At 46.5% G+C, this 22,416-nt stretch overlaps 1 protein-coding gene across 2 annotated transcripts in view; it reads right to left on the bottom strand.

The window, feature by feature from the left end:
• The window catches only part of UBTF (upstream binding transcription factor), a 324,947-nt gene that overhangs the window by 83,601 nt on the left and 218,930 nt on the right, over positions 1-22,416 (bottom strand). The gene's annotated exons all lie outside the window — the stretch shown is intronic.

Raw genomic sequence — 22,416 nt, 5'->3', positions numbered from 1 at the left:
TCTTGTTCTAATAAATATCGATATAGTTTACTTATGGTCTTGCCTTCCCTGCTAAATAAAATTTTATCTAATTCTGATGATTCTTGCTTTATGCCCCATTCCTTTTGATCTTTGCTAAATTTAGATTGAATTTGGAGATACGCCCACCATTCCAATTCAATTCCTTCTTCCTTTAAAGTATTTCTCGCTTTTAATTCTCCTTTCTCATTCAAAATATCTTTATAGGTGACAGCTCCCCCTCGTTTTGTCAAATTTGGATGTGTGTACTTTTCTAATGTTGACACCCAATTAAGAATTTCCATATAATTATTTCTTTTTGTTTTTTTCTACATATCCAATAGTGCTCTCCTAATATAATGCCTCCGGAAGTACTGATGGACTAAATGTTTTTCCTCCCATAGAATAGCGTGCCACCCTGTAAGTCATGACATTCTAGTGCTAATAGTCTTGTGTTTTTAAGATGCATCCACTCACTTAGCCAAACTAACGCCGCTGCCTGATAATACTTTGTCCAGTCTGGTAGGCCAAATCCTCCTCTTTCTCTAGCATCTTGTAATAATTTGAATCTGGTTCTCAGTCGTTTCCCTTGCCATATGAATTTTGAAATGAGCCTGTCCAAATTTGTAAAAAAATATTTTTTGAGCCAAATTGGTATGCACTGAAATAAAAACACGGCAAAAGCTTTTATGAGGGGTATTGCAATATCATACATGGCCAAAGACAACAAACAAAAAAGACAACAGCAAAAAAATTTAGAGTAAGATCTTAGCAAACTGGAAAAAGAGCTGCAGAAAGAACCCATAAAATGGGAATTGAAACAACAAAAAACCACAATTAAACACAAATTAAATATCATTGAAAAAGAAAATATGGCACAACAAATTAAAAGCATTAAACAATTTTTTTTTGAGAATGCAAATAAGCCGGGAAGATGGCTGGCTTATAGACTAAGAAAACGGAAAGAAAAGAACCAGATTAGTAAATTACACAATGAAGGAGGAGAGTTAATTTATCAAAATGAGGCAAAGAGGAACGTAGCGTATGAGTTTTTTAAAAACCTATACGAGGATAAGGAAAAGATAGAAGAAGGTAAGAAGTGCAATACCTACAAAAAACAGAATTGCCCAGAATCTTGGAGGAAGGTAAAAAATTATTAAATAATGAGATAACAGCATGGGAGATATCTGAGGCAATCAAAAAACAAAAAAGTAACAAAGCTCCAGGCCCAGATGGTCTACCTTCAGAAATTTATAAAAATCACCAGGAATTATTAAGCCCACTGTTATTAGCGATGTACAACGATGTACTTAATGAAGCTAAAATACCTGAATTGTGGAAAGAAGCAACAATCACATTGATTCCCAAAGAAAATTCCGATTTGACTTATATTAAAAATTATAGGCCGATATCCCTACTAAATTCGGATTATAAAATCTTCATGACAATTATGGCAGACAGACTAAAGAAAATTTTAGAGAATTTCATTCATACTGATCAAAACGGTTTTCTTCCTGGACGTCATATAAGGAACAATATTAGGATTATCTTGGATACGATAGAATACTATGAAGTCCACAATGAAAAACAGATGGCATTGATATTCATCGACGCGCAAAAAGCATTCAATAACTTCATACTAGAACAATTAAAATATATGGATTTTGGGGGAAAATTTATAAAGATGTTTAAAACAATCTACTGCAGACAAGAAGCCAGAGTGGTAATAAATGGGGAAATGACAAAGAACGTTTTAATCCAAAAAGACACAAGGCAAGGTTGTCCGCTATCACCACTGCTTTTTATTTTATCACTAGAGGCTTTAATTAGAACAATTTGAGAAGACAAACAAATCAAAGGTTTAAAAGTAAGAAAAGAAAGTTTTACGGTACAGGCATTTGTGGATGACCTTGTATTTATTATTGAAGAGCATGTACAATCTGGTTTTAGGCTGATGGAAGTGTTGGAGGACTATGGGGAAGTAGCAGGCCTGAAAATAAACAAGGATAAAACAAAAATGATAGTTAAAAACATAACTGAAGAGCAAAAAAAAAGAATTGGAGGGAAAGATAAATATTCAGACTACGAAAAAAATAAGATATTTGGGGATTCAATTGACAGCGAGATGCATTACACTTAAAGATAACTATGACAAATTAATGGCGCAAATTAGGTCTGATTTGGAAAAATTGGGAAAATTACAGCTATCTCTAATGGGCAGGATAGCCACCATCAAAATGAATGTTCTTCCAAAAATGTTGTTTTTATTTCAATGCATACCAATTCGGCTCTGGTATATTTTCTTGACTGTATAGGTTCCTAAAGAATTCCTGAGTTATGTTCTTTTTATCTTCATTCTGATGATGGAGGATTCCCTTCTCATCCTGTAGCTAGTGTACTATTTTCTTCTCTTTTTCCTTTTTTAGCTTGTAAGCTAACCATCTCCCTGGCTTATTTGCACACTCAAAAAAGTTTTGCTTCGCCATTTTGACTTTTTGTGCCATTTCTTCTTGTTCCATTAAATTTAATCTGTGATTTATTAAGTCTCTTTTTTCTTTTCTTTTCTTTTTTTGGGGTTCTTTCTGTGGATCTAATTCCAGTTTTTTGAGTTCATCCTGTAACATATTCTGCTGTTGTTTCTTTTTCTTGTTTCTCCTTGCCATGTATGTGTTGAAAGTTGGATCTAGCCCAATAACTCAAAGACAGACTGAGTGTCTGAGGGAGTAGACATACCCGTATCTGGTGTAGTCATCCACAATCGTGAGGAAGAATCGCTTTCTATGCCCCACAGAGGGTTTCAATGGCCCTACCAAGTCCATATGCACTAATTGGAAGGGGGACTCTGTGGTTCGTTTGGATCCCCTGGGGATGGCCTTAACCTTGATCTTAGAACGCTTACAGATCGAACACTCCAGATAGTTTTCGCAGTTCTTTACTTTGAGACCTTCAGTACATTCCGTCATTTTCTTTACAATGGGGAAACTTAGGTGTCCCAGCCTCCTGCGGAGGAGGTGGGCGCAGTTATCATGCAAGGGCTTCCCGATAGATACAGACTTGTTGGCATTTCCATGGCCACTTCCTGCCTCTTGCTGCACCCCCTCTATTTCTGGACACTCATCTACTTTGTGGTTCGTGTTGGTATCAATGCCTTCTTCCTCCCTTTCGTTGGGTGTGAAGTAAGGAAGTCCCTCATGTATGGTTACCTTTCCTATCTCTTACCCTTGCTTGATCAAGTGTGCCTTTCCATCTTTGAATTTTATCTCTATGTTTGTGTCCCATGTCAGTTTTGTGATGGCTAGTACGTTGTGGGGTATCTCTGGCACCTACAGTACCCCTTTTAAATCCCCTATCTGTGTGATGTGTACGTTTCCTTTCCCCACTACTTTGACCTTGCTTTGGTTCGCTACCTTTATTTCTGAGTCTATTTCTGTGAGTGAGTCTAGCAGCTCTGGGTTACAAGTAGTGTGGCTTGTGGCCCCTGAGTCCAGGAGCCATGTGTTTCTCTCTGCCTTATGTTTATCAGTTGGGTCATCGTGCCTGATCCCGTACATGGAGCCAGAGTTACTGTCCCTGGAGTGGTCTCTGTGCTCGTGGTGCTTCCTGGGGTTGGGTGACCACCCTCGCCCCCTTTCCTTTGGGTACCTGCGTTCAGGTGACCTCCCCCCTCTGCTGTCGTGTTGTCCCCTATCCCTATGGTTCCTGGGGCAATCCCTCTTTAAGTGGTTCCTTGAACCACAAGAATAACATTCTGAGGTGTCCCTGGCCCTATCGTGGAAATCCACCCTCTTCGTGGGTCTAGGATCCCTTCTGGACAGTTGGCGGTCCCTCCTCAGAGTGTCCTATGCAATGAGCTGACTGGTCAGTGTGCCTAGTGTTAGGTATTGCAAGCTGAGGCTATTTAGTTGGGTTATGAAGCTGTCCCAACTGCTATCAAGAGAGTTTATGATTATGCATATCATGCTCTCTTCAGTGATGATTTCCCCCCTCTGCATGAGCTCTGCCCTTGTAGCATTCATCTTTAAAATGTGCTCATTCATGGGGACCCCTGCCTTGTGTTTGGTGGAATGGAACTCCCTAGATATTCTAGTCATTGTGGCTCTACTCTGGCTATAAAACAGGTTACATAGTTTTTGCATAACATCATAAACAGTCAGATTGTCCTCAATAGATGGATACATAGCAGATGGAATGGAATGGAATCATCACATGATACAAAATGCCCTGTGATGAATACAGTCAATTTCCAGTGACCAGGGCTTTTGGGGAGGTCTGTTAGCTAGGAACAGTGCATTCTCTCTCATGATAGCAATTCTCAATTGTTGACTCCATTCTATAACATTACCCCCATCTAACTGTAATTTTGGCAAATTGGCATAATTTGCCCCAGAAATGTTAGTAAGGTTACTTACTGGGGGGAGCTGTCCATGGTCCAAACTGTGATTGAACTCACAATAAGGCTTTGGGATGTCTGTGGCCATTCTGTACTTGCTTGGATCTATGTAGCTTGCTTCTCTTGTTACAGGCAGGTACTGGGCATGCGCGAAGCTCATTCCGCGCTGGAGTCCATCGGGTGAGGTTCCTGTTGCTGGAGCTCCCAGGCCTAGGCCTAGGCCTGTCGGTGGGAGGCTGGACCCACCCCTGGTGGGTCCGAAGGTTCCTCCTGAAGGTGGACACCACTGCTGGACGGCTGGATCCCCGGCGAAGAAGGGAAGAAGGTGAGGAGGCGACGCGGTCGTAAGTCGAGGACTTCTGCGGGTCGGCGGCGCGGCAGCAGCGGAAGTCATAGGTTGAGGATTCCCTGCACCCAGCGGCTCGGCAGTGATGGCGGCGGCGGCGGCGGATCCTCCCTCGTGGTCGCTGGTCCCTGGTCGCGTGGATTGGCCTGGTTGAGGTCGTGGCGCGGGTGAGTAGCCGGTTCTTCTCTTCTCCCTCGGGCCTCGTGTAGTTGGTGTAGCGGGTGGTGAGTTCGAGTCCTGCGGTTGATCCTTCCTGCAGGTGGGTGGTTTCTTGTGCCGGTTGTTGGTGTGCACGGTGTTTTTAGTTGGCTGTGACTCGGTTGCCTGGTCGTCCTGGCCTTCTTGTGTTTTCCAGGATTTTTCTTTGATTTTTTGAGTGCTGCAGGGGGCTCGAAAGCGGAGCCAAGGGCAGCGGTGATGGTCTCGATTGCCTTTTGCAACTGGAGATCGGTAGGTGTTTTTTTCTTAGTGATTGTAGTTTCTTCGTGGTCGCTTTCAGAGTTGGGCTCTTCATTGTCGCTTTCTGAGTCCCCTTCGTCTGTTTCGGGGTTCGGGCATTTTCGCGCCAAGGGATTCAAATCCTGGCATCCCATTGGCTGGTGCTCGTCCCAAGATGGCCGCCAGGAAAAGGGCGCGAAAATGGATTTGGCTAGCTCGGGATCTTCAGGTTGGGGTGGCTTACCCTTTTTTGCTGGCTTTTCTCTCTTGGTGGTTTTTGGGGCCTCAATCGCTGCTTCTTGCTGCTCGAAGAGGCTTTGAAGGTCCGCGATGAGGTTTTCTTTGTCGCTGCTTGCCTCCATCAGTTTCAGGATGGAGAGTTTGAATTTATTCATTTTCTGTGCCGTTTCTTCTTCCAGGGCTGTGATTTCCTTGGATGGCCCCTCTTCATCTGATTGTGAGTCCAGGCTGGAGTCATGCTCGCTTCCAGCTTCTGTCTCCTCCATGGCTGTGGCTTTGGTTGCAAGTTTCTCAGCCATCTTCTTGGTAAGAGCTCTGGTCTGTACTCTGTCTGCTTCTTCAGGGTGGATGTTGGGTTCAGTCATTATCTGGAGTTATGGGCAACCGACCTCTGCTACCATTTTGTTGAAAGTTGGATCTAGCCCAATAACTCAAAGACAGACTTCAATTCTTTTCTGTAACTTTATTGTAGGTTTAATGGTACTGGAGGTCACTGACCTTGTACCTTTCTCTTTCAGGTATACATCTGGAATAGCATGTGGACCTCGTGGTCGGAGCTATTATACCCAGGAGGAGGGGCAAAGAGGTAAGGAGTGGTTACAGGGGTTATGGGGTATATGGTTGGTTAACCCTTGCAGGGCCGGGTGATCAGGGAGGTGTTGTAGTTAGACATTTACCATGACAGTATGTTATTGTTAATCCTCGAATATATGCTTTTGCCATATCCCACATATTTTGCAATGTTGTTTCTTCTTTCCTGTTTTCTTTAAAGAAGAATTTCATTTCTTTTTCCACCATTTGTATATATTCCTTATCTTTTAAAATGTTTTGATTCATTGTCCATCTCTGCCTCTTCTTCTGGCCTTTCCATATCACTTTTATCAGATTGTGGTCTGCCCATGTATTTGTTATTATATCTACCTCTTGGATGTCTGCTCTCAATCCCGGGGTCATCCATACCATATGTCAGCTTTGGAAGCCATATTAACACCAGAAGCTTCCACACTGCCACCTTCTTATGCTTGGGAAATTAGGAGGGGGGATTTAGTAGAGGGAATGTAATTAGACATAATAGCATTCTTCTTTTTGGTCAAGGTCATGGTATTCCTGCATCTGGAGGAGGAGTGGTTGAAGTGGTGTCTCAAGTTGGGACAGATGGTGATTGGACCATGTGATGGACTGATGGGTGCAGGGGCTGGATTTGGGATTTTGATTTACTGAGGGAAAACCCGGAACTCTCAGATTCGGGTTTTCCCAGATGTGCCAGTATACCTACTCTAATAAATGGGAACTTTGAGAAAATGCCTGTCACAGAGTTTTTAATTGGAGTTGGGTTCTTCTAGAACGCTGACATTAACCCGAATTCCTAAATAGTTAATGGCACCCTGAAAGGGGGCTGTCCGGGGTGCTGAGCCCCAGCACCGACCTAAAACTTGGGTGGTGCGAAGACACAGTGAAGATGGAGGAGAAAGAGGAGATCGCAGAAGGAGCCGTGGGAACGGATACCGGAGGACTCATCGATACCCAGTATTCTCCTTCTGAAGAAGTGGTGCGAGCCCTTGAAGCTGCAGAGATGACACAAAGGCTAGGCACTCGGCCCAAGGAGATGGATTCCTGGAAAAGTTGCCAGTCTGATCCAACTCCAGAAACGGGACCGGAAGAAAGACCGCCTGAATATCGTTCCAACTCCAGCCTGACGAAGTCACCCCACAAGCCAGAATGGAGAGATGTGACAACTTTGGGGTCTGAAAACTCCCGAGACTGGAACCTGTTGCCTCCATCTCGAAGCCAAACGTTGATCGGGCTCCCGGAGCGTTTTGAGCAGCTTGAAGTGATAATTATGCACCACGGTCCCAACCTCCTCAAGTGAGATGGAGCTTAACACAACCCACACTCACTTTTCCTGATGCAGGACCGGGCAGTGGAACTAGCATGGCGTCGGCACCTTTCTACTCAGCCAGGGAGGACCGAGAGATCGGCTCGGCGCAGTAGGGTCAAGCAGCAGGAGGGAGACAGCAGACACAGTGGCATGGGGAATGCTACAACCACCAGCTGACCCCCTCGCCAACCTGCCTTTATGTTACCCCCTGCGGAACATATCCCCCCAGGCTGGGGATTTTATCCCGGCCATGGGTGGGTCAACTGCCAGTGGACGCCAGTACCGCCTGCTCCACTTTTTCAGGATCACCATGGGCCCAATATGCCCCAACGATCCCAGCACAACAGTGGGGTCTGATCCAGCAGCCGGCTGGAGCCCCCGTCCCCCGTTGCAGCTCAACAACCAGTGCAGCAGCTGGCCACTGTCCCACTGCCAGCCGCAATCCAGCTGTCAGCGTTTCGATGCTGGCATAGAGAGCAGAGAGAGAGAGAGAGAGATAAGCTCTGAACTTCTGCCTGCTAAATCCCTTTGATGTCGAGTTGTCGTGGAAATGAAGGGGGGAGACATTCCTGGGAAATGACGAGACAAGGAGTCTGAAGAATGATTTGGAAGATAGCCAATGAGAAGCAGAGATTTGGGGATCGGAAAGGGAGGGATTGGGGGGCAAAAGGTCAGTCTTGTCCGCATCGAGTCATGATCCGGTGGCTGTGCTCAATTAAAGAAAAGATTTCCTTAAAGATTGGCAGTTTGGAAATTCATTTTATTTTGAGATAGCATCGAAGTCTGACACCAGCAGCCAACAGCAGCGCTGCCGCAGATTCCAGCTCAGCCGCTGGCGTTCGCCCCGCCGCAGTGCCCCAACAGGTCCCTGCCCTGCCGCCAGTCGCCATGGCAATTCCACCAGCAAGGCCACCACCACCCCGGTTTAGAGCAACATCTGATGGTAAGCCTACCAAACTGGCTTACTTCCTCAGCCGAATCTGGGCTCATATAGATCAGTATGGAGAACAATACGAAACAGATCGCGGCTTAGTATCCGCAATTACGGATGGGATGAATGAAGGAGACGCTTCTGACTGGATAGCCCAGCTACACAATGAGGGGGCTGCTGAAATAAATGATGCTGAAGGTTTTGTTGAGCTGCTCTGGGCCAGATTTGAAGACCCTGACCGAATCAATGAAAATGAAGCCACAATAAAGGTGATGAAGCAAGGTAATCGACCCATAAAAGACTTTGTATGGGACTTTAGATCGGTCGCAAGGAATCTTGGGCATTGGCCGGACTGAATACTTCTACACTATTTTAAAGAAACCATTGATCAGGAAGTCATGACAGCCTGCGGAGTCCGAGGGGTGCCAGAGCAGCTGCAAGACTGGTATACCATGTCCATAGCTCTGGATAGAGAAATTCATCCACACCGCAAACCCTCATCTGAGAGGCCCCCAAGGAGGACTTTGGCTAGACGTCCTCTGACTAAGCCTGCTGAGGCCCCTCCTACACAACCTACAGGGGTTATCAAATGCTACCGCTGTGGACAAGTGGGTCATTGGGCTTCCGAGTGTCTGGCAGCTGCGCCGGTTCCACAACAACATCCTGCTACGGCTGCCAGAGGCAGGGCTCCACAAAAGCCGCCAGATACAAACCGATTTGCCTGACAAGCCGTAGAGGTTCCCCTCCCCACCGAAGAGAGCAAGGAACCTCCAGCCAAAGGAGCCCCTCCCAGCGAGGCTAACGATGAAGATGACCCGATGGTGAGTGCAGCCACCCCCCCTTTTTCAATTAAAGTGAAATTGGTGGTGCCTGAAACTGGGGAGCAAGGAGAATTAGAAGCAGTAATAGATACAGGCTGTACCAGATGTTTACTTGGGCTTCCAATCATTGAACAATTAGGGATAAAAACTAGAGCCCTAAAACGCCCAATTAAGTTTGAACAAGTAGATGGAACGTTAATTGTAGGAGTCCCAGCCACCCAAATTACAGAACTGGTTAGATTAGAAATGGGAAGACACTGTGAACTTATACGATTTGTAGTAGCGCCAAAAATGTCAGAATCTGTCATATTGGGCCTTGCTTGCCTTGATAAATGGGCCCCTACCATTAAATGGGAAGATGGATACCAGAAGATCATAATTGGCGTTGGCCCACTACCCCGTCCCTCCTCACAAGAGACTGCCAACCAATAGGGGCCAACCGCCAGAAACAGCAGCCACCGTTTCAGACTTACCTCCAGGCAAATCCCAGATTCCTAAGGAATATAGACTTAGCTGAGGCATTTAGTGAGGAGGAATGTAACATCCTCCCCCCTCATCGAGCCACTGATTGTGCCATCGAATTAGAACGTGGGGCCAAGTTACTAAAACCCATAATGTACTCCGTGACATCTGCTGAAATGACCGAGTTGAGAAAGTAGATTGATACCAATTTAGCCAGAGGATTCATTGAGACTACAAAATCTAGAGTGGCAGCCCCAGTATTGTTTAAAGCAGTGGTCACCAACCGGTGGTCCGCGGACTACTGGTGGTCCACAAGAAAATTTTGGTGGTCCGCAGAGAAATTGTTGCATTTCTCTCGAGGAGCCCGGCCAAGGTTTCCTGCGCCTCTGGCGCTTCAGCGGTTTGACTCCCAGAGGCAGGATGGGGTCCTTCAGGCAGTTAGCTTGGCCACCAATTAGCAGAGAGAAGCAGCTGGAGTCAACCCCAGCTTTGCTGTCCATTGCAGACGCTAGATCGCCCCCCTGCAAACTCTTGTCTCTCGAGGAGCACTCGCTGAAGCGGCATGGGAAACTTTGGCCCGGCTCCTCAAGAGACGAGAGTTTGCAGGGGGCCAATCTAGCGTCTGCAATGGACAGCAAAGGCAGGGTTGACTCCGGCTGCTTCTCTCTGCTGTAGTGCTTCCTGGACGCCGTTTACCACTCTGAGCCCCAAGCGCCCCCTCATCAGTCCCCCGCAGCAGCTCCCCTCCAGCCAGCAGGTCGAGCCCAGCGCCGGCTCTCGTATGCCAAGCCGAGCTCTTTGTCTACTTCAAGCCATCCCCCATCAGGGGGACCCCACGAAGCCCTCGCCATGCCTTCCATCCTTCTGCCCCCAGCCAGCCTTTTGGATGAGGTGGAAATACTGGATCTTCAGAGGTTGGGTGGCTATGGCCGGGAAGAAAAGGAAGAAGAGCAGCAGCGGTTCCAGGAGATATCTTTGAGGTATCTTTGACCAACTTTTCCACAGAAAGCCGACTGGCTCTTTCCCCTTCTTTCCCTGTGGCTCTTTCTGGGAAAAAAAAAAAAGACCCCTTCCTCTTTTTGTACCCAGCTGGCACTTTCCAAAGCTGGCTTTTCCAGTGATAGCTGCCCAAATCCCCTTTGATTGTGATTTTTTAAAATTATTATTATTTACATCAGCCGTCCCTTTCCGGACATCAGGCAGCTCCCCTGCAGGCCAGTGCACCAGGGTGGAGGAGCTGCTCCGGGATGACCAAAGGGCCAGTCCTGTGACTACCACAGCTCTGGAATATGGGACCGACTTTCCCACCAACATCAGCAAGCCACCGTCAGTCTGCCTGTCTTCGTTTTCCTTCACTCAGATTAACCAAGCTTCTTGAGAGAGGAAACACAAAAGAGGTTTCTATGCTGTGTGCCTGGACCAGGCATTTTCTCTTGGGCCTCCCACCTGAAGGCCTTGCAGAAGCAGACAGGTAGGCCCGAAAGGCGGCTGAGCCTCCCCCCCCCAGTGGTCCACGGGATTTAAAATTATGAGTTTGGTGGTCCCTGAAGTCCAAAAGGTTGGAGACCCCTGGTTTAAAGAGAAGATGGGGGGCTCAGATTATGCATGGACTTTATCCCTAAAGTCAACGCCATATGTATACAAAATACATACCCCCTACCCCTAATGAAGGACTTGCTGAACCACTTGTCAAAAGGCAAGATTTTCACCAAGCTAGATCTAAGGGAAGCTTATTAACGAGTCTGCATAAAGGAGGGAGACGAATGGAAAACAGCTTTTAACTGTCCGCTGGGCAGTATTCATGCAACTGATCAATGAAGTACTATATGAACACCTGTATAAGGGGGTCCTGGTTTACCTGAATGACATTCTTATATTCAGCGAAAATATGGAAGAGCATGTCAAACTAGTCAGACAAGTGCTGAAAAACCTCTTAGCGGCCAAACTCTACGCAAAGCTGTCAAAATGCGAATTCCATAAGGAGTCTTTGGACTACCTGGGCTACCGAGTGTCTAATCAAGGGATTGAAATGGACCCTGGAAAGATGAAGGCTGTGCTAGATTGGCAACCCCCACAAATGCATAAACAACTTCAAAGCTTCCTGGGTTTTGCGAATTTTTATAGACAATTCATCCCTTCCTTTGTGGAGGTCGCGCTCCCTTTAACTGAGTTACTAAAAACTGGTCCGTCTCTGACCAAGCCAAAACCTAGCCAACCTCTCGCTTGGACAATGGACTCTCAAAAATCCTTTGAACATTTAAAGCGCCTGTTTGCGGTGGAGCCGATCCTCCAGCATCCTGATCCAAATAAACCCTTTATAGTCCAAACCGATGCTAGTGACATGGTGGTAGCGGCTGTTCTACTTCAAAAGAATGTTCAAAACGAATTAATGCCTTGTGCTTATGTGTCAAAAAAATTAACAGACACTGAATGCAGATGGGCGGTACGGGAGAAAGAGGCTTTTGCGGTGCAATGGGCTCTCTTATCCTGGAGACACTTCCTAGAGGGGGTTAAGGAGCCCTTCGAAGTGTGGAGTGATCATAAAAACCTCGAGGCGCTGAAGACCCCTCGAAGACTTTCCGCCAAACAAGTCAGCTGGGCTCAGTATTTTAAACGCTTTAACTTCAACCTAAAATACATTCCAGGGGGAAAAAACCTATTGTCTGATGCTTTGTCCAGAAAACCCCAATTTGACAGTCGACAAGAAGAGATAATACATGCCATGATCTCTGAAGCCCAACCAGCAGCCCAAGCACGCACTAGAGCACAAACCAGATGCTGTCCCGACCTCCCCGAAGACAAGTTGACAGCAGAGTTAAAAGCTGCGCTATCAAACGATACGTGGTTTAAAGAAAACCAAACGGACTTAACTTTGAGGGAGGGACTGGCTTGGAAAGGGAGCAAGATTTATGTGCCCAGCTGCATGAGACTAATGGTGCTAAAACATAGTCATGATTCTCGACTAGGGGGGCACTTTGGATTTTTAAAAACCCTCCATTTGGTTAGAAGACAATTCTGCTAGCCAAGGATGAAAACCGACATAGAGGACTATGTTAAAAGTTGCACTATCTGTGCCACCATGAAATCCAGACCCTGGGTTTCTCCAGCAAGTGGCCGAACCCACAAAACCCTGGGAGGAGATTGCAATGGACTTTATTGTCGAACTCCCGGAAAGTGGAGGAAATACGGTGATTTGGACTGTCATTGATTTATTCTCCAAACAAGCACACTTCACTGCCTGCAACGGACTACCTTCTGCCAAAAAGCTGGCAAAACTTTTCATGAAGCACATTTACAGGCTTCATGGCATTCCGCGGTGAATAATATCAGATCGTGGAGTCCAATTTACTGCTAAGTTCTGGAAGGAGTTCCTGAGGTCCATTGGTTGTCCCAGGGGTTTAGCTCGGCTTTTCATCCAGCTACTACCAGATTGGCAGAACGATCGAAAGCAATGGTGGAACAATGCATTAGATGTTATGTAAATTATCAACAAGAAAACTGGGCGGATTTATTACCGTTTGCAGAAGTGGCTTATAATAATGCAGTACACAGTAGTACTGGGTTGACTCTTTTTCAAATAACTACTGGCATGGTTTTTGTGCCTATGCCTGAATTGCCTAGAGAACCACCCACTTCCACGTCCCTAACAGAATGGATAACCTCATTGCAAAAAGGGTGGGAGAATACTAAGAAAGCTTTAGGAGAAGCAGCTGAGAAATATAAAAAACAGGCAGACAAGCACAGGTCTCTCCAACCACCTTTTCGAATAGGAGACAAAGTGTATTTGTCAAGTAAATACCTAAGATTGAGGTTACCTAGCAAGAAATTCAGACCTAAATTCCTCGGTCCTTTTCCTATAGTGAAAGTGATTAACCCTGTAACTGTCCAACTTAGCCTCCCTCGAATACTAGGGAAAGTACATCCAGTTTTTTCACAGCAGCTTATTGAAACCAGCAGTAGGATCTACTTTAAGACCCATACCAGCTGCTCCCCCCAAACCTACGATAGTACAAAGTGAAACTCATTATGAAGTTAAGAAGATTCTTGACTCTAGACTGCACCGGGGTCAGTTACAGTATTTAGGACTCTGGAAAGGCTACCCTTTGTCAGAAGCTACATGGGTAAAAAGTTGGGATGTGAAAGCTGATAGACTAGTGAAACAGTTTCATGATAAATTTCCTGAAAAGCCAAAGGGTCCTCCTGGAGGGGGGAGAGTGGGTTAAGTGGTTTGATGAACAATGTGTTAACCCTTTTTTATGTTTTGTCTATTTTATCTTCCAGAGTGTGTTTTTTCCTTCGGGGTGGGGGGTGGGAGAGAGGACGCCTGTCAGCTTTGGAAGCCATATTAGCCCCGGAAGCTTCCATGCTGCCACCTTCTTGTGCTTGGGAAATTAGGAGGGGGGATTTAGTAGAGGGAATGTAGTTACACATAATAGCATTCTTCTTTTCGGTCAAGGTCATGGTATTCCTGCATCTGGAGGAGGAGTGGTTGAAGTGGTGTCTCAAGTTGGGACGGATGGTGATTGGACCATATGACGGACTGATGGGTGCAGGGGCTGGATTTGGGGTTTTGATTTACTGAGGAAAAACCCGGAACTTTCAGATTTGGGTTTTCCCAGATGTGCCAGTATACCTACTCTAATAAATGATGATAATTATCCATCCATCTTGCTCTTCCCTGGGGTCTCTCCCTCCCCCATTTTTTGCCCCCCCCCCCCCCCCGGACTGTTGCCTGCCTGGTTCGGCCTGTTTGTTTTACTCATCTTCAGTTATCTGTTGGGACTTTTGTCATCTCCCCTATTTGAACTGCTATCTGACTCCTGGCTCCTCTCACACCGTAAAGTGTTACATCTTATCTTTTCACCCCTATTACTGCCTTATCGGTCTCGTTGTATTGGTCAGAGTTATGGAGTTACAGACTGATGAACTATGAATCCTGGTGGACTGCTGCTGCATCATGTTCCTAGGAACTGCTCTATGACTCCGCCGGTGGATGTTCCCCACCTAGTCACCGTGAGAGGGTGGCTGCGGCTGGTTCCGCGGGACTCATTCATTGCAGCCTTGGATTCTCCACCGCTGTGAGAGAGCGGTGGTTATGCCGGCCTGGGTTGACTCCTATTTTACCATCATTATCCCTCTTGTTTCTCATCTCGGTTTCCTGTTGCTATTTTCCATCCACTTCTCATATTTATTATGGCTTACACTTCGGCGACCCTCCTTGCTCTGCGAGATGCCCCCCTCTCGCAGACATGGCCTTCGAATTTATCGAAGGCCTACCTCAAGGACGGGTTTTGGAACCCCGAGTGGTGGCATGCTTCTAAGCGTGGTTTGAGGGGTTTTTTAATTAATGTTTTTAATCAAATTTTAAGGGGACCCGGGAGGCGGGTGGTAAGGGTTGAGCCGGGGGCGGCTCCTACGGTTCAGCAATTGGGCCCGTCGGATGGTTGTGGGGGGAGGGAGGGAGGAGGAGGGAACAAAGAGGCTCAGCGGAGAGAGGGTCTTCCAATCCTTGTGACAGTTGGGAGACGCAGAGGTCGGGAGAGGGGGGGGCTAGGAGGGCACCGCCGCTTCGTTCAAGCGGTGGTGCCCTCCTGCCCCCTCAGCTCATTCTGCTCCCCCGACGGCGACAGAGTGCGGAGCCCTGGACTCCGACTGGTGTACTTAAATGCCAGGTCCGTGGTGAACAAGACACTCCTCGTCCGAGATCTGATAGACGAGGAGGACGCGGACCTGGCTTGTATCACTGAGACCTGGCTGGGGCTGGAGGGCGGTGTCCCTCTCGTGGATTTGTGTCCCCCAGGTTTCCGGATACTACACCAGCCACAACTCCAGGGGAGGGGCGGAGGAGTGGCGGTAGTTATTAAGGAAAGTCTTAGGCCTAGGGAGGTCACTGTTCCTCAGGTTGGCGGGTGTGAATCCCTCCTTTTGAAATGGGACCCTGGAGTTCAGTCTGGGCTGTTGATCATGTACCTCTCCCCCAGCTGCGTGGCCTCAGCCCTGCCCGCACTACTAGATGTCTTAGCCGAATTGACGGTGGAACTTCCCAACCTTTTGGTTGTGGGAGATTTTAATCTGCCATCGGCCGGTGAGTCATCTGAGTTGGTGCGGGAGTTCATGACCTCCATGACGGCCATGGACCTGACTCAGATTGTACAGGGCCCAACTCATATTGGAGGACACACACTCGACCTTATTTTTCTCTCTGGACAGTGGATAAATGATCGTGGGGAGGGGACTCTATCTATTGACCCTCTGTCATGGACCGATCATTCCCTCCTTAGACTCGACTTTTCCTCCGCCACCCCCCGTCGCAGGGGTGTGGAACCAGTAAGATGGTTCCGCCCCAGGCGCCTGATGGAACCTGAAAGTTTCCTGATGGAGCTTGGGTCATTTCCCGCCTCCTTAGCCCACGATTCATCTGAGTCCCTTGTCGCGGCCTGGGAACAGGCTGCGGTGGGGGCCTTGGATCAAATCGCGCCTTTGCGGCCTCTGATCCGACGCAGATCCCGGGCGGCTCCTTGGTTTACCGTGGAGCTCAGGGAAATGAAGCGTCGGAAAAGACGCCTGGAGGGTGGTTGGAGATCCTCCCGATCCGAGTCCGACCGAACACAACTAAGAACCCATATTAGGTCTTATCTTGTGGCGATGGAAGTGGCGAAACGTAACTATTTCGCCACTCTCATTGCATCTGCAGAAAATCGCCCAGCAGCCCTGTTTAGAGTGACCCGCTCCCTCCTTAATCAGGGAGCGAGGGAGGACCCCTTACAGGGCCGTGCTGAGGATTTTGCACAGTTTCTGCAAGATAAAATCACTCAGATTCGGACCGGGTTGGACTCCGACTGGACAGAGTCCGTTGAGGTGACAGGGCCTAGTCTCGGTGGAGACATCTGGGTTGAGTTTGAGCCTGTTTCATTGGATGACGTGGACAGGATTATGGGTAGGTTGGGGTCTTCCACATGTTTACTGGACCCTTGTCCCTCCTGGCTTGTTTCGGCAGCCAGGGAGGTGACTGGAGACTGGATCCAGGCTATTGTCAACGCTTCACTAAAGGAAGGGGTCTTTCACGCTGCGCTTAAAGAGGTGGTGGTTCGACCCCTCCTTAAGAAGCCTAACCTGGATCCTGACGTACTTAACAACTACCGTCCAGTCTCCAACCTTCGCTTTTTAGCGAAGGTTGTTGAGTCCGTGGTGGCACAGCAATTCCCTCAATTCCTGGAGGAAACTGACTACCTGGATCCTTACCAATCTGGTTTCAGGCGTGGCCACAGCACGGAAACGGCATTGGTCGCCCTAGTAAATGATCTCTGGCAGGCCAGGGATGGGGGTTGCTCCTCCATCCTGGTCCTTCTTGACCTCTCAGCGGCATTCGATACCATCGACCATGGTATCCTGCTGCAGCGGCTCAGGGGGATAGGGTTAGGAGGCACTGTTTTACAGTGGTTCTCCTCCTATCTCTCGGGCCGTCTGCAGTCTGTTTGGGCGGGGGGTCAGGGATCCTCCCAGAGGCCTCTCACTTGTGGGGTGCCTCAGGGATCGGTTCTCTCCCCTCTGCTCTTTAATATCTATATGAAACCGCTGGGTGAGATCATCCGTGGTTTTGGGGTGAGGTATCATCAATATGCTGATGATACCCAGCTTTACATCTCCACCCCTGACCACCCTAGGGATGCCCTTTCCGTGATGTCCCACTGCCTGGAAGCGGTGCGGGTTTGGATGGGGAGGAACAGGCTTAGACTCAACCCTTCCAAGACTGAGTGGCTGTGGATGCCGGCATCCCGGGATCTGGAGGTTCCATCCTTAATGATCGGAGGTGAAATCCTTGCTCCCTCCGATAGGGTCCGCAACTTGGGTGTCCTCCTGGATTCTCGGCTGTCTTTAGATGACCATCTGACGGCCGTAACCAGGGGGGCCTTCGCACAGGTCCGTCTTGTGCGCCAGTTGCGCCCGTTCCTAGACCGGGATGCCCTCGCCACGGTCACTCACGCCCTTGTTACCTCTAGGTTGGACTACTGTAACACCCTCTACATGGGGCTGCCCTTGGGATGTGTCCGGAGGCTTCAGCTAGTCCAAAATGCAGCCGCGCGGGTAGTTACGGGGGCGTCTAGATACTCCCGTGTAACACCTCTCCTGCGTGAGCTGCACTGGCTACCGGTGGCACTCCGGATACGTTTCAAGGTGCTGGTGCTCACCTATAAAGCCCTTCATGGCTTAGGCCCGGGGTACTTGCAGGACCATCTCCAGCCGTTCTCCCATCGTCCTGTGCGCTCTCACAGAGTCGGCCTCCTCAGGGTGCCGTCGGCCAAACAATGTCGGCTGACGACCCCCAGGGGGAGGGCGTTCTCTGTGGGAGCCCCGACCCTCTGGAATGGATTGCCCACTGAGCTCAGGACAGCCCCCGACCTTCTTTCCTTCCGTCGCGAGCTGAAGACGTGGCTCTTCCGCCAATTAAACTGATCCGTTTGGGGGTACACTGGTATAATTTTAAATCGTTTTTAATTGGGTTACTGATTTTAATTTGGTATTGTATTGTGATTTGTATTGAAGCTGTCATTTTGTAAGCCGCCTTGAGTCCCTAGGGAGAAAGGCGGCATATAAATCGCAATAAATAAATAAATAAATAAATAAATGGGAACTTTGAGAAAATGCATGTCTTAGAGTTTTTAATTGGAGTTGGGATCTTCTGGAACTCTGACACCATATCTATTCTTGACCACGATTGTTGTGTGTTTGAGTAGAATGTATATTGACTGGTCTTTAATTTTTTTAAAAAAAAAATTGATTTATATGCCGCCTTTCTCCGGAGACTCAGGGTGGCTTACAATGCATTAAGCCAGTGGTTCTCAACCTGTGGGTCGGGACCCCTTTGGGGGTCGAATGACCCTTTCACAGGGGTCACCTAAGACCATCAGAAAACACATATTTTCAATGGTTTTAGGAATAATTTTATGGTTGGGGGTCACCACAACATGAGGAACTGTATTAAAGGGTTGCAGCATTAGGAAGGTTGAGAACCACTGCATTAAGCAATAGCCTTCATACTTTTGTATATTTATACAAAGTCAGCTTATTGCCCCCACAATCTGGGTCCTCATTTTACCTACCTTAGAAAGGATGGAAGGCTGAGTCAACCTTGAGCCTGGTGAGATTTGAACTTACAGTAATTGCAGACAGCTTGATGTTAATAACAGTGCTTTAGTCTGCTGCGCCACCAGGCTCTTTAAATTTAATTCTCTCCATGCATCTTGTAAATCTAATTCTTGTACCATCTCAAATAATGTATTAGGAAGTGTTCTTCGTTTTTTCTTATTTCTTTTACTACTTCTGCAGTCTTTTTGGACATCCACCACTGCATTAAAATCCCCTATTAGGCATATGTTTTCATAGTCTGTTTCTATTATTTTTTTATGTAGTCTCCTGTAAAATTCTTCCTGTTTGTTATTTGGGGCATATATTGCAATAAGAAGCATTTGTTTCTGATTTGTTGATATCTCCATCATTAATATTCTTCCTTCGTCATCCACGTATATTTGTTTGGGTTTTAACCATTCTTTGATGTACAGAGCTATTCCTCTTTTCTTTTGATGTGCTAAAAATACATATAGCTTCCCAATTTTAGGGGATTCTAAAAAATTACCATATTGTTCCTTAATGTGGACTTCTTGGAGACAGACTATGTCCAGATTCAACCTTTTAATTTTATCAGCGTTTGTATTCTTTTTGTGGGTGCATTCAATCCGTTAATATTGATTGATATCATCCTGACTTCTTCATCCATCTTTCTATTTATATATGGGTCTTGTTCTTCTAGTTGTACTTGTCTCTCTCTGGATTTTTGTTCTTGTGCCTTCTCGTTCCCCTCAGTCATTTTCCACCCTCATTCTTTCTTCTCGCTCTGCCTCCTTTTCTTCTGGTTGCTGTTCCTCTTGGCTCTTACTTTTTATTTCCTCCCTACTCTCCTGATCTTCATCCGTCATGAAATGATGTTCAAAAAATTCATGTGCCTTGTCAAGTGTGTTGATCCTAAAATTTTTATCCTGCCATGAGATCAGGATTCCTTCCGGTATCAACCATCTAAACATCACATTGTATTTGATCAACTGCGTGGTCAAGAATTGATATTGTCTCCTCTGTTCCCTGACTCTCCTAGGTACCTGTTTTAGAATTTGAATTTCTCTCCCTTTGTACATCATGGGTTCCTCCCTCGTTCTTTTATATATTTTGTCTCTTATTGTCTTTTTAGTGAACCTCATATGCACTTCTCTTGGCAATTTGTGTCTTCTTGCGTAATTTGTGTGTATTCTATAGACTTCATCGATATCTCCTTGTACGTCGTTTGTTTTTCTGTAGCGTAGCTGCTAGCAGGTCTGTCATAACCATAACTAGGTCTTCCTCTTTATCCTCTATGACAGTGGTTCTCAACCTGTGGGTCGGGACCCCTTTGGGGGTCGAACGACCCTTTCACAGGGGTCGCCTAAGACCATCTGAAAACACATATTTTCAATGGTTTTAGGAATAATTTTATGGTTGGGGGTCACCACAACATGAGGAACTGTATTAAAGGGCCGCAGCATTAGGAAGGTTGAGACCCACTGCTCTATGATATTCTGGAACCTCAAGAAGAAAGCTGCCTTTTCCATTTCAAGAAAGACAATTGTCTCTTCTAAATCTCTGTTGGCCAGGCTGAATTTTTGTTCCATTACTTCCATCTTCTTTTCTGTTTGTTCAGCTCTTAATTCCACCGTTTGTATTCTCTGTTCATTCTTGATTATTGTTTGTTGGATATTCTGTATTTTATTGTCCATCTTTCAAATATCTTCTTTCATCTCTCCAATCTCATTTTTCATCTCCTCATGGTTTCTCGTTATAGGCTCCTGGGTCTTTGTCATGGTTTCCTGTATCATAAGCAACATTGCCTGCATGCTCTGTGTGGAACTTGATTTCTCTACGCTGAGCATGCTGTCTATTGAACGCTGGCTCGATGGTGAGGATGTTGCCGACGCAGGGGTCAATTATGCTTTCTTTCCTATTTTTGTAATGGTAGTTGTACTTATCATCTTAAAAAATCTAAAAGTATTTTTCCACAATAACATACAGTAATTAGTAGTTCCCTTTTGGAGTCTCCCCACTTTCTCCGCTGAACCTCCTCCACACCTTGTTATTATATTGTTCTATAGTAATGTTATAAAAATATAAGTATAAATTAATATAAATGTAAATTGATATAAGTATGTATATATCTGCCATAATATAAATATATGAGTATGGTATGTTATAGATAATATACGATAGTATAGAAATGCTATGAATATAATATAATCACCTATGGAGTAAGCAGCATTTATCAATTCAAGTGTATATATATAATTTAAACAGTTGCTATTTAATGCTTTCTAATCAATAGTAGTTAATGTTTTATCAAGTCTTTAAATTATTCAAACGTCTTCAATGTCTATGTTTTCTCAGTCTTCTTCTTCCCTTCTTTAAGGATCTAGTTCATAGTTCATAAAGTATTTATCCCCTTGTTGTCGTTATCGCTCTTTTGCCAATCATCAATCCTCAAGTTTGTAAAACTTGTAATCCATATGGGCCCAAGTCCCCACAGGTTCCACAGCTGTATCCAAATATCTATGGGATCTCCAGGTTTGTCCAAAATCCCTTTTTCTCTTTAATGTCCACAGAATATCACTAATATCCTTCTTTAGTTGTTATAAGTATTGCATTAGTCACTTTACTTTATTCCAGCAGTTCTTCTTACCCCTAGATGGCGCTCTTGTTCTTTCTTGATATTACTCCTAGGAAACTTCTTCCTGAATTTTTTATTTAGTCACAATCAGCAAATCAGCCAAAATGGGATATAGATAAATATTTTTAAATATATTTCTAGAGATTAGTCCGGGCTTCCTCCTCTCTCTATTTTAGTATCTCTCCTGCACTTTTCTCCCGATCTGTCAAAGGCTGTCAAAAGCTCCGGCCACTCAGTCAGTTGCCGCTATTTCGATCTCACTTTCACTGCTTCTATCCTAAGTCCATATGGTCTTTTTGAAAAGCCTTAGAAATATAAATCCTCACCGGTATAGTCACACTGCTTCTTCATTCTCTCTTCCTATTTCTCATTTGGCTGTCATCACTCCAGATCCACCACGTTGGCCGATTTCTTTCCTGCCGGCATCGAGGAGCTTTCCCTTATCTCAGCGGGAGACCGCCCTTCTCCGCGCCGTCTTCAAGGCTTCTCTTCTATCTTGCTTGCCTCTCCAGGTTTAGCACTGCCCTTTTTGGGTCTCCTGGCAGGAAAAATCTGGCAGGGAAAACGGAGCCCCGTTTCCCTGCTCTGCTTCGTTGTGACGTCACCACCGGAAATCCCTCTTTTTCAACAATTTCATATATGGGAATTAATACTGGGAGATATTTCTGGCCATCACACTCTAGACCGAGAGTGCTGGCACCGAGTGCTGAAAGCACCCATAATGCAATGCCCGTGTGACTGCCCGTGCACCCTGCCCCCTGTGCATGCATGCGCGATCCCCTGCATGTGCCCCAACCCCCATGCATGCGTGCAACCCCGTGCATGCACGCGGGACCCTGTGTATGTGCATGCTACTCCCACGCATACTCCACACATGCACACGCTACCCCTGCACATGCGCCTTGGGTCCCACGCGCATGCACATGCATCTCCCACATGCGCCCCATGCGCAGCAGAGACCAGAAAACCAGCTGGCTGGTGGGAGGCGCACACACATGTGCGGAAGAGTTAAGCTGGGGCGACGGTTCACATGCCCGCAGAGAGGGCTCTGTGTGCCACTTGTGGCACACGTGCCATAGGTTCGCTATCACGGCTCTAGACTCATTAACGAAGTTATCAAAGGTAGGGCTTTGTAGATGAAAAAATGAAGCTATGTGGATAATTAGTGG

Source organism: Pituophis catenifer, unplaced genomic scaffold (genome assembly GCF_029215685.1).
Source record: "Pituophis catenifer annectens isolate HBS135680 unplaced genomic scaffold, rPitCat1.0.hap2 SCAF_5, whole genome shotgun sequence".
NCBI lineage: Eukaryota > Metazoa > Chordata > Lepidosauria > Squamata > Colubridae > Pituophis > Pituophis catenifer.
This window is presented reverse-complemented; position numbering and strand designations above follow the sequence as displayed.